This window comes from Panthera pardus, unplaced genomic scaffold (genome assembly GCF_024362965.1).
Source record: "Panthera pardus isolate Hobbes unplaced genomic scaffold, ASM2436296v1 HiC_scaffold_25, whole genome shotgun sequence".
Taxonomy (NCBI): domain Eukaryota; kingdom Metazoa; phylum Chordata; class Mammalia; order Carnivora; family Felidae; genus Panthera; species Panthera pardus.
In genome coordinates, this window is record NW_026526821.1 from 67,277,046 (window position 1) to 67,289,813 (window position 12,768).

A 12,768-nucleotide genomic window follows, 5' to 3' on the forward strand; every position below is an offset into this window, starting at 1 on the left:
CTCTCCTGTTGTGACTACTGCCCTGGTAATCAGTGTGGTGTAGTGGAAAGGGTGTGAGATTTGGGGCCCAGACAGGGTTCGATTCTGACAGCACCTTTTTCTGGTTGTGCCACCTCAGGCACATTGCCCAACTTAAGCTTCCAATGGATTATCTACAAAGTAGACAGATGCAGAAGGGCAGATATCCTGCTTGGCATACTCAGCTCACTGGCCTTCTCAACAAGGAGCAGGGGTTCTCAACCTTGGTGCTATTGACATTTTTTTTTTTTTTTTAATTTTTTGAGAGAGAGAGAGCAAGCACAAGTGGGGGAAGAGCAGAGAGAAGGAGAGACAGAATCCCAAGCAGGCTCTGCACCATTAGCACAGAGCCTCCGTGGGGCTTGAACTCACAAACTGTGAGATCATGACCTGAGCTGACAAGAGTTGGACACTTACCCAAATGAGCCACCCAGGTGCCCCAGTGCTATTGACATTTTAGGTCAGGTAATTTTTCGTTGTGGAGGCTGTGCTGTGCATGGTAGGATGTTAAGCAGCATCCCTGCCCCCTACCCACTCGATGTCAGTAGTACCCCCTGTACTGGTTGTGACAACTAAATGTCCCCAAACACTGCCAAGTGTCCCCTGGGGAGTTGAGTCATGCCAGTGGAAGATCGCTGGGACACAGCCATGCTGAGTCTCTGGTATGGGTGATGAGTGTGGTCCCAGGGTTTCACCTTACAACTGTCGGCCACACGTAGAAAAGCCCTACATCATTTTTGATCAGTCTTTTTCGTGATTACTTTTGCCATCTCCAGGTGCTGTGCTGACTTGCTTAAGTTGTGCTTTTTATTTCACAGCTCAGTACACGCTGGGCTTGCACCTTGGTTTTCTCTTGCCATAGAATGGGAGAACCAGTTTAGGACTAGGCAGGAAGCCCTGGGCCCTCATCAGTGTCACCTGCGGGCCTGGCCCAGCCTGCTGCTCGGCCTGGGGCTGCTAGCAATGGTCAGTGCTGACTCAAGAACTCCTCACTTGTAAGCACTGTGCTACTATTTTTTGAGTGCCTATGATATAGCATTTTACTTATTAATTTGGCATTAACTTATTTAGAACTTGGGAAGTAGGTGTGATTCATATTCAGTTTATAGATGAGGACCCTGAGAATGTTAAGCAACATGTGTCAGGGATACTAAGTAGAGGAAGTGAGATGAGAGGCCAGGTGACTTGGGTGTGAGAGTCTGTCCCCTAGACCTCCATGCTCTTCTGCCTTTGTGGGTTGAGCCCTTGCTGCGACTAGAGGGCAGGAGCCCATGCACAAGGAGCTCTTCTTAATTGTGGCTCAAGAGGTCCCCATTTGTCACCTACAGGTCCTAAGGACAGAGAACAGACCTTTAGGGCAGGCAGATGGCTGGTTGAGACCATGAGTCCCAGCACTGTGTCTACCACCAAGAAGACTCTGATTGAGGTGGTTTCCTTCCTTCACACTTTGGACAAGACTTGGCTGTGGAATGTGCTGGGTGCTCACTCTTCCCTAAGAGAATAGCCCAAGGGTTCAGTGCCACTCATTAAAGGGGCAGATGAGAGGTTGGCCCTAGCCCGTAGCCCCACACTGTTCCCTCCTGGACCCTCTGTAGTAGGAGACTGAGGAGGGTCCCAGAGGCCCGTGAAGGGAAGATGACCTTGGGCTGGGGGTTCGTGGGGTTGGGGAGAGACAGGCTGAGGCTCCACGGTTCCAGGGGTGGAGTGTGCCCTGGGCATCATGCAGCATTCCAGAGCCTGATTCCCATAGAGGGTCTGAGACCTGGGTGGGTTCCCTGCCTTGGCCAGAAGAGGCCAGGACCTGGGGTGGGAGGCTTTAGTGCTGCCAGTGAAGAGAGCTGCCAGATGCCACCCTCAATGCCAGAGGATGACCTGGGGATCAAAACTCTCATATGCTTGCCGAGGTCAAAGGCAAGAGTTCACTCCAGTCATGGCCTATCTGGAAGCTCTTTGGTCTCCTGTCTGGGTAAGCAAAAGGGGTATGTCCTTCCATGAGAACTGCTGGTGTCCCAGGGGAAGAACCTGGGGTTTGCTTGCTCTGAGAGTGATGCTGAGACTCTGCTAAGCTAGAGAAGCTGTCTGGGCCTGGAGCCAATCTTTATGGTTAGAGCAGAGACGGTGGTGGCAACAGAATGAAAAGGCCAGGGCATCAGGAATTAAAGGTGGACTGTGTGTTTCCTAGCCTCAGACACTTTATTCTTAGAAGAGCATGTTCCATGAGCCTCGCTGGCTCAGTCGGTTAAGCGTCTGACTTCGGCTCAGGTCATTATCTCACAGTTTGTGGGTTCGGGCCTCATGTAGGGCTCTCTGCTGTCAGCACAGAGCCTGCTTTGGATCCTCTGTCTCTCTCTCTCTCCCCCTCCCCTGCTCTTGCTCTCTTTCTCTCAAAAGTAAATAAACCTTAAGGAAAAAAAAAAAAAAAAGAGCACATTCCAGAATGTTCTGAGGCAAACCATCCATGTGGGTCTTTGAGGATGGCTTCCTGTTATCCCATCCTGGAGCCCATAAGAAGGTTAGCTTCTGAAGGCTCTGGGAAGGAATGCCATGAAGAGACATGTAAACCCTTGCTTAACCAAGGTTTCTCAAACACATTTGACCATGGGTCTTTTCCCCAAGCCTGTTAACTTCTTTCTGTTTTGAGAGATTCCATCTTCAAGGAGAAACCCTGAGCAGGGATTCAAGCACAAGGGACTAAGGAACAGATCACATCTGGAGAGCAGGATAGAGGCATAGTCATGTGCCAGACAGAATGGGCACCTAGTTCTAGAAAAGGATTTGTAACAAGTTGACCTGATACTAAAGCAAACTGCAGAGTCTGGGCTTTTTCCTTTCTTCCTGACTTGAGAAAGGAAGGCTAGAATGGGAGACAGGGAAAACAGAAAGGAGAAAGACAAAGAGAAAGGAAAACTATATGTACCAAGTGCCCATAACGTGGCAATTTACATATGAGGCAAATATCACCATTTCACAGATAAAGAAAGTGAGGCTCAGAGGTCTCTGCTTAGTAAATTCCATAGCATTTATGGCAGTGATATGGATGTGGTGTACCTATTCCATAAAAGTGTCATGGTGAGGGGCGCCTGGGTGGTTCGGTTAGTAAAGCACCCAATTCTTGATTTCCACTCAGGTCATGATCTCATGGTTCATGAGTTTGAGCCCCACATCAGGCTCTGTGCTGACAGTGCAGAGCCTGCTTGGGATTCTCTCTCTCTCCCCCTCTCTCTCTGCCCCTCCCCCCATCTCAAAGTAACTAAATAAATATAAAAAAGTGTCACGGTGAGAATAACATTCTGAAATCAGAATGGCCCACCCAGCGCAAAATTTTTTCTTTGTTCACATAGACTGTCTCCTGGGACTAGTTAGTTTGGGTTACTATCTGTTTATACTACTCTCCAGATTTAGGAAATGAGAAGATTATTAAAACAAGGTTAAAAAAAACGGCCAGGACCCAGATTCATCCTGGAGAAGTGGAGGTTAAATCCACAGCGGGGGGTGGGGAGTGGCGCTGGGGAGCTGAGCTGGAACCAGCACAGATAATATTCAAAGGCACGGGTAGGTTTTGCTGTGGGTTAGTATTTTACAAATGGTATTTCCTGTCACATAGCTGAACTAAATACCACACATGTTTGTGATTAAATATGATGGGCTGCAGAACATCTGTGGTAATAATACAGGCAGTACATGCAGTGGGCACTTCTGTGACCTAAGGTGAGGGTGTGCTCTGCAAGCCTTTTCACTTCACACAGGGTTTTTGTGTTGCCTTATGATTCATTTCTGTTTGAAAAGTTTGGTTCTCCTTTTAAAGGGAAAAATTCTACAGGAATGATATTTTAAACACTGTCTTAGCAAACCTTCATGGATGCATTTTGCACACTGGGCTGTCCTTGTCTTTCGCTTTGTTTCTGGGATACGCATCCCAGAATAGTAAGGAGGGTAACTAGATTGCAGACCTCCAACCAAACAATCACAGGGAGGCTTTGCGAATGCTGCCCCAGCCTAGCTCCAGCGTTGCAATTGAGGAATCCAGCACTGGGAGAGTCAGACAATTCCTTCTTTGGGGGGACAGCCAATGAAACCACACAGATACTGACATGAAGACATTCTTTCTCTAGATTAGGCAGCATTGTTGTGGAGCAAAAGAGGCATAGGCATAAAAGGACTAAATCCAGCCTTTTACAAAGGCAGGGGCATTGCTGAGGGTCCAGATGTGTTGAGGCTTGAGTAGGAGTCAGCCTGACAACGACAGTCGGGTGGAGCTAATTCCAAGAGGTTACTGCTAGGCGCTTGTGATGCTTTCCTGAGCTGAACACTTCTTCAATGTCCATCCTCCCCCAGGATCTGGCAGCTACAGAAAAGCCAGATTCCAGGGACCATCTGAGAGGGTGTTGTTCTCCACAAGGGAGGACAGTCTTCAGCTGCAGATGAACAGGGATGCTAATTCAAGAGCCGAATGCGTCCAATCTGATTGTGATAATCTGCAGGAAAAGGTAGAACTTCATATTTACACTTTATTTGAATGGTTTCTGAAGAAAAGCAAAGGAAATCTGTGAAGAACAGCAGGAGTAGATCCTCCAGAGTAGGGGGCGGGGTGGGGTGGTATGGAAGGACGAGGCAGGGAGTTACATGAAGTTTGGGGAATTCAATGTATACCAAGATGGCCTGGTCCTAGAAGACAGGGTGGCACCCGAGTGTATTTGTTGGGCAGCAAGTCTGAAATACTGTTCATCGCTAAGGGCGGGGTGGCTTTTTGCAGTTGAAAAGGGACAGGAAATGGGACAGGCTGAGTTATGAAAGCCAGTCTCAGAATTGACCCAAATTGCTACTGAGCTGTTGTTCTTGAGCGATCATGGGGAAAACATTCTCTGAGCTTGTCTTTCCCACAGCCTGATGTCCAAGCGGCAGATACGCGTGGTGGGCTTTGTGGAGAAATAGGCTCTTTCCAGGTGAGAATAGAATCTTTCCAATTTAGAGAATGCCTCCCTGCAGGAACTCTCCTTAGTGAAGGTGGAGTGGTGGCAAGTGCTCGGAAATGGGAATGTCCCCATTGGGAATGTCCCCAAGGGACACCAATGCCAGCAAGTCATTGGATCTCTTGGGACCTCTGGGGTGGTGGATGGTCTGGAGCATGGACTTTGGGATCTGCCTCTTTCTGGTTGGGTGACTTTAGGCAAGTAGCTTAACCTCTCTGAGACTTATTTTCCTCTTCTACAAAGTGATATTTATTACTTAATGGGGTTGTGAGGATTAAATGCACACCCAGCCCTTAGCATACCCTAAGTACATAGCAAGTACTTGATATATGTTCGTTGAGCAGAATACCTCCAATTTCTGTCTGACTCTGAAATGCAGTGATTCTTTGAACTGAGAGGGCAGTGTGGAGATTTACTTTATGGGAAACTGGAAAGACGATTTAAAATTATTCGATCAAAAACGTATTGAACTGCATAGTGATGTCAGATATTTGTAGACAATGTGGAAGATGTCCTAATGAATGAGACATAATCCCTCCCTGCAAAAGCTTCAGTCTGACTCACAAACTTGATAATTATTAGCCTCAATTCTTTTTGGTGAGGTAATTATTCCATACCAGTGCTGCTTTTTCATAAGCTTATTGCAAGTAATTTGCAATATTGCTAATAATATATAAGGTGTTGCTATTTTTGAAAGATTTGCTTTTTAAAACAATTTAGAATAAATTCATTATCTCCACAATACTCTCATAAGAATTCCAGGATGATTTCTTTAGTGGCAGAAAGGGGTGGAGTCTCGGATTGTATGTAAGTGTGGACTTTCTTGTGTTTCCTATGGCCTGTGGCCTACCTTTGCTGATCCAACATTTAGAAAGGTGGGGATAATTAATTATTTCAGAACGTCCCTCAATATTTTGGGGGTTGTTAAACTCTGGGTACACCCAAGAGAATGTGCTAGGCTTCTGAATGCCATCTGTCATATGTGTTGAGGTAAAAGGTTGAAAACCACTGTCTACCTACATCCTTGTTGTTCCCAGTGTCAGTAGGCATGTGCACTTTTAATTTGTTCTTGAATTCAATGTATTCGGCAGTGCAAAAGAATGTCTGATAGTTTTTTTTTTTATTAAAAAATTTTTTTTAAGTGTTTATTTTTGAGAGAGAGAGAGAGCGAGAGAGAGAGAGAGAGAGAGAGAGAGAGAGCATGAGCAGGGTAGGGGCAGAGAGAGAGGGAGACAGAGAATCTGAAGCAGGCTCCAGGCTCTGAGCTGTCAGCACAATGCCCAACATGGGATTCGAACCCATGAACCATTAGATCATGACCTGAGCCAAAGTCGGGTGCCCAATCGACTGAGCCATCCAGGTACCCCAAAGGATGTCTAATAGTTATAGGAGAAGCAAACACTCCCCTAGAAACCTCCAAACCTCAGAGATTGGTTTCTAGAAGCTTCCAACATAAGACATTATTCTTTCCTATCTGCACCTCATTCAGAGTCTTGGTGTCTTGTCCTATCTCTGTATTTTGTCTGGCATTGTCTTCCAGGAGTTAGCAAGATAGTCCAGATTGACTGAAAACAGACCTCTGGAAGGATTAGGGCATGTGGGGTAGGATGCAGTCCACACCTGAGGAAAAAACCACAGAAGCCAATGAGAGGAACCTTTATTTTGGAGGAAGGCAGCTGGGGATGTAGTGCCAGGGGTCCTGAGTTCCCAGTTCTGCACTAAATGGAACCTGGACTTTAGAGAAGGTGCCCCCAATGCTGTGGTCTATACTCTGGGTTGTCATAAATTAAAAAAAAAATTTTTTTTGTTTTAATATTTGTTTATCAAGAGACAGAGAGAGACAGAGCATGAGCATGGGAGGGGCAGACAGAGGGGGAGACACAGAATCCGAAGCAGGCTCCAGGCTCTGAGCTGTCAGCACAGAGCCCGAAGTGGGGCTCGAACTCACAAACTGCGAGATCATGGCCTGAGCCAAAGTCGGACACTTAACTGACTGAGCCACCCAAGCACCCCTGGGTTGTCATAAATTTAAATGAGATGTTGCCTGTGACAGGGCTCTGTAAATGGTAGGATTTAGGGTGCCCTGGGAGGCATAGACACATATTGACATCCTGCCTCATTTGCAATGCAGAAAAAATCCTGAGGTTAAATAGGTGTTCCTGCTTGAGTACTTTTGGTTCCAGTGTCTTGAAGGAGATGGTGAAGTTGCAGATGACTAAGGCAGGACATATTCATGACCTCTCCACTCTGGGCTACTGCATCCCTCCCTGAGACCCAGGGGGCCTTGGACAGACCAAGGCTCTGGAAAGGATGTGGCTGTTTCCCTGCTGAAGGTGGGGGTGAGTTAGGGAAGGAAGAAGGAAAGCCTTAGATGGAATCGATTCTCATTGTTGACTTTGGGAAAAATGATGGTGGAGGCTTTGAGACTAGAATAGAAAGATGAGGTCATATACAAGGAAGGGGCAAAAGAGGTCAGAGAGAAATGAAATGAGTGTGAAGAGGATTGATAAGGAAGGGCAGCAAGAGGGATACAGAAGAGGAGCAAGAAGAGAATAGTGGGAAACACACCTGCACTTGACCACAGGGAGCCAGAGTCTTAGCCCCTCATTCCAGGAGCATCCAAGTCCCACCTTTTAAACAGGGACAAAGGTTTGGGCTCATATTGGGCACAATGCAGAATTCCGTTTGGTTGTATTAAACTCACATTACATTTGCTGAGTGCCTTCTATGGAAGAATCCTGCATACAGGGGAAGAGTATACTTTGCATAGATTTTTGTGTTTAAGGTAGGAGTTTTCTTGCAAGGTGTTCTCTTTAAAGTTCAAGGGTCACTTAAAAGGTCATGGAATTGATTTCTCTGGTTTATGGAAATCACTTTTTTTTGATAATATGCAAAAGCTCTGATAAAACCACTATCACTGCTCGAAATTTTGAAGATAGCAGTGGAAAACAGATGAGGCAAAACGTTTTCTGTAGATCAGAATAAGATTCCATCCAAAGCGTACTTATTTCTTCTCTTGGTCTTCTCTTTTTCTTTCTTTTTAATAAACCCAACTAACATAAATATTTACACAATCTCTCACCCTAAAGAGAATGGAATGGGATGGGTCAAGAAACATTGCTGCTGATTTCCTGCCTCTGTGCCTCCTGGTGGTATCCCATTGAAACAGGCTGTGCCTGCTTGGAAGGGAAAGTGCTTTGTGGAACTCCAGCCCGAGGGCAGTGACAGTGAAATGCCCTCCAGAGAGAGCCAGCTGGCCTGGACTGCTGCTCTACTGTGTGTTTTTGTGCCCTCAGGAATGTGCGGATTTAGCAAATGACAACAGTGAATGTGCCCTGTCCCCAGTGGAGCCCCAGGCTTGCTCTCTCTGTGTTGGCTCTTTTCCAGGCTTGAATGATTGCACTGGTTGAGCCCTCATTATCCACAAGGGGAAGCGGGAAGGCTGGCTGGAGGGAGAAAAATATGCCTTTCTCATGGCTGTGTTCCAGCAGGTTTTGAGTTTTCATATCAGTACATCTCATGGAGTTTTTCTCTCTGTCAGTTTGGAAGTTTGGTCAAAACTCCCAGCAGTAGCACAATTTCTGCTTTTGAAAAAAATTTCGGTTGGATGTCAACCACCATAGAATTATTTTAGAGTGGGAAAGGACTTACCTTAGAGATGATTCTACTCGAATCACTGAATGTCCAGAGTGGCTTTGCCCCATAGCTGGTGAGTGACAGAGCAGCACCCGGCATTCAGGGTACCCAACCCTCCAGGTCTGTGCTGTGGCCTATACAGCTCATTGCCTCTGATGCCATTAGAATGATCTCAATAGTTTATATTGTATTAGCTCAGGATGAAGTGATCTGTGCTCAAATCCTGGTTCTTTCCAAACTTAGGTATATACCCGAGAAAAATGATCACACCAAAACTTATATATAACTTATACAAAAGCTTACTATTCATAATAGCTAAAAAAATAGAAATAAACCAAATGCCCATCAACTGATGAATGGATAAACAAAATGGGGACTATCTTCACAATGAAATGTTATTCAGCCACCAAAAGGAATGAAGAAGTACTGATACATGCTACAACACAGATGAACTTTGAAAACATTATGCCAAGTGAGAGAAATCAGACATAGAAGGCCGTATGTTGTAAATCCTATCTATATAAAATGTTCAGACCAGGCAAATTAAAAAAGTCGATTAGTGGTTGTCAGGACTTGGGGGTAGGGGTGGGGAGAAAGGGGAGTGACTGCTAATAGGTACAGGTATATTTTGGGGGTGATAAAAACATTCTGGAAATAGTGGTGATGGCTATACAACTCTGAATATACTAAACACTACTGAATTGTCATTTTTTTTAAAAAAAGGATAAATTTTAGTGTGTGAATTGTATCTTAATAAAGTTGTTATTAAAAAAAATCTTAGTTCTGTCTCTTATCAGTGAGACAGCTTTAGGCAATGACTCTAAACCCAAGTAATCTCAGCTATGAAATGGAAATGATATATACCTCCCAGGGTTGTTTTGATAAATTAGGTCATGAATCTCAAAATGTTTCAAACCTATAAACCTCACATATTTGGGGGGCTGTCAATAGGTTATAGGTTCATTATAAATTGGGTTTCTATCTTCTGTATTTTCTGCAACACTAGTAAGGTCTGACTACACAGTCCTCATTCATATACTTCCTGAATTGATGAAAAAGTGTTGTAGGTTTTTTTTAGTGGTGGTAAAAAATAACAAATTTTTAACAATTTGTTTACCCTCTTAACATATTTTTAAGTGTATAGTTCAGTATTATTAACTATATGCACACTGTTTTACAACAAATTTCTAGCACTCTTTCATCTTGCACAACTACAACTCTGTACCCATTGAACAGCCACCCCTTTCCCCTCTCCTCACCCCACCCCACCATTCTCCTTTCTGCTTCTATGCAGTTGATCTCTCTCCTTCTCTCTCTCTCTTTTTTGCATTTGACTACTTTAGATACCTCATGTAAGTGGAATCATAGAGTATTTGCCTTTTTGTGACTGGCTTGTTTCATTTAACATAATGTTCTTAAGGTTCATTTATGTTATGGCATGTGCCAGAATTTCCTTACTTTTTAAGGTTGAATAATATTCGTTGTATGTATATATACCACATTTTCTTCACCCATTCATCAGGTGATGGACATTTAGGTTGTTTCCACCTCTTGGCTGTTGGGAATAATGCTGAAATGAACAGAAGAGTGCAGATATCTCTTGGAGATCCTGTTTTCAATTTTCTTGGATAAATTTACATAAGTGGGATTGCTGGCTCATATACATGGTAGTTCTATTTAAAAAATTTTGAGGGGCCTCTATGCTGTTTTCTCAATTCCCACCAACAATCCACAAGGGTTCTAATTTCTCCACATCCTTGTCAACACTTGTTATTTTATGTTTTTTGTTTGGTTTTATTTTGGGTTCATTTTGGTAACGGCCATCCTAACATGTATAAGGTGATATTGTGGTTTTGATTTGCATTTCCCTGGTGATTAGTGATGCTGAGCATCTTTTAATATACCTGTTATCCATTTGTGTGTCTTCTTTGGAGAAATGTCTACTCAAGTCTGTTGCCCATTTTTAAATTGTTTGTTGTTGTTGTTATTGAGCAGTAGTTCCTTATACCTTTTGGATTTAAACCCTCATCAGATATATGGTTTGTAAATATTTTCTCCCATTCCATGGATTTTCACTCTGTTAATTGGTTCCTTTTCTGTACAGAAGCTTTTTAGTTTGATGTAGTCCCACTTGTCTATTTTTGCGTTTGTTGCTTGTACTTTTGGTATCCTGTCCAAGAAATCATTGCCAAGACCAAGCTTTTCCTCTTGTTTTTTTTTAATAGGAGTTTTATAATTTCAGGTTTTATGTTTAAGTCTTATGCTTTTGTTTCTTGTACTTTTGGTACCCTATCCAAGAAATCATTGCCAAGACTAATGTCATCAAGATTTCCTCTTTTTTTTTTATAGGAGGTTTATAATATCAGGTCTTATGTTTAAGTCTTAATGTTTATAATCCATTTATAATTGTTTTTTGCGTATGATATAAAATAAGGGTCCAATGTCATTTTTTTTTTTTTATTACATGTGGATATCTGTTTTCCCAACACAGTTTGTTGAAGAGACTATCCTTTCCTCATTGTATAATCTTGGCACCTTTGTTGAGGATCATTTGACCTTGTGTATGGGTTTATTTCTGGAATTAATATTCTGCTCCATTGGTCTCTTTATCTGCTTTTATGCCAGTACTATACTGTTTTGAGTACCATAGCTTTGTAATATGTTTCGAAGTTAGAGTGTGTAAAGCCTCCACCTTTATCTTTCTCAAGATTGTTTTGGCTATTCAAAGACCTTTGAGATTCGATATGTATTTTATGATTGTTTTTTCTGTTTCTGCAAAATGTCATTTTGATAGGGATTGCACTGAATCTGTAGATTGCTTTGGGTAGTGTGGACATTTTAACAATATTAAGTCTTCCCATTTATGAATGTGAGATATCTTTTTATGTCTTGTTTAATTTCATTCAGCAACATTACTTTGTAGTTTTCAGTGTAAAAGTCTTTTTCCCCTTTAAAAAAAAAAAAACAGGAGCGCCTGCATAACTCAGTCTGACTCTTGCTTTTGGCTCAGGTCATCGTCTTGTGGTTCATGAGTTCAAGCCCCCACATCACGCATGAAGCCTGCTTGGGATTTTCTCTCTCGACCGCCCCTTCCTCTCCCCTTCCCCACTTGTGTGTGCACATGCATGCTATCTCTCTCAAATACACTTAAAAAGAAGTCTTTTGGGGCACTTGGGTGGCTCAGTTGGTTGAGTGTTCAACTTTGGCTCAGGTCATGATCTCAAGGTTCATGAGTTCGAGCCCAGCATCAGGCTCTGTGCTGACAGTGCAGAGCCTGCAGCCTGCTTCAGATTCTGTGTCTCCTTCTCTCTCTGACCCTTCCCTGCTCATGCTCTGTCTCTGTCTCTCAAAAATAAACATTAAAAAAAAGTCTTTTGCCCTTTTTTGTTTATTTCTAAGTGTTTTATTATTTTTTTGATGCTATTGTACATGGGATTGTTTTCTTAATTTTGTTTTTGGATTGTTAATTGTATGTGTATAGAAATGCAACTTATTTTTGTTTGTTGATTTTGTATCCTGCAACTTTAATTTGTTTATCAGTTCTAACGTGTGTGTGTGTGTGTGTGTGTGTGTGTGTGTGTAATTATTAGGGCTTTCTACATATAAGGTCAGATCATCTATAAACAGACAAAATGTAACTTCTTCCTTTTTAATTTAGTTGCCTTTTATTTCTTTTTCTTGCCTAATTGCTCTTGTTAAGACTTCCAGTACTGTGTAAATAGAAGTGGCAAGAGTGAGCATCCTTGCCTTGTTCCTGATTTTAGAGGAAAAGCTTTCAGTTTTTCACCATTGAGTATGCTGTTAGTTACCATGGGCTTTTCATAGATGGCCTTTATTATTATGTTAAAGTAATTTCCTTCTATTCCCAGTTTGTTCAGTGGTTTCTTATCATGAAAAGGCATTAGAGTTTGTCAGGTGCTTTTTTTGTATTTATTGAGGTGATCATGTGATATTTATCCTTTGTTCTGTTGATGTGATGTATTGCTGTGTTGATTTTCATATGTTGGAAATATCCTTGCATCACAAGGATAAATCCCACTTGGTAATAGTGTATGATCCTTTTAATCTGCTGTTGAAGTTGACTTGCTAATATTTTGTTGAGGATTTTGCATTCATGAGGGATATTGGCCTGTAGTTTTCTTTT

At 42.8% G+C, this 12,768-nt stretch overlaps 1 protein-coding gene across 4 annotated transcripts in view; it reads left to right on the forward strand.

Moving 5' to 3' along the window:
* STON1 (stonin 1) overlaps positions 1-12,768 on the forward strand; it is a 51,304-nt gene that overhangs the window by 20,927 nt on the left and 17,609 nt on the right. Inside the window, exon 1 of one of the 4 annotated variants that reach the window (XM_019416431.2) lies at positions 4,027-4,505. The exons of 2 other annotated variants lie outside the window; for them this stretch is intronic. The gene's annotated coding sequence lies outside the window, so the exon portion shown is untranslated. Of the gene's footprint in view, positions 1-4,026; positions 4,506-4,867; positions 4,962-12,768 lie in introns of those variants that run through there. One more of the 4 variants, XM_019416517.2, reaches the window with a different exon arrangement.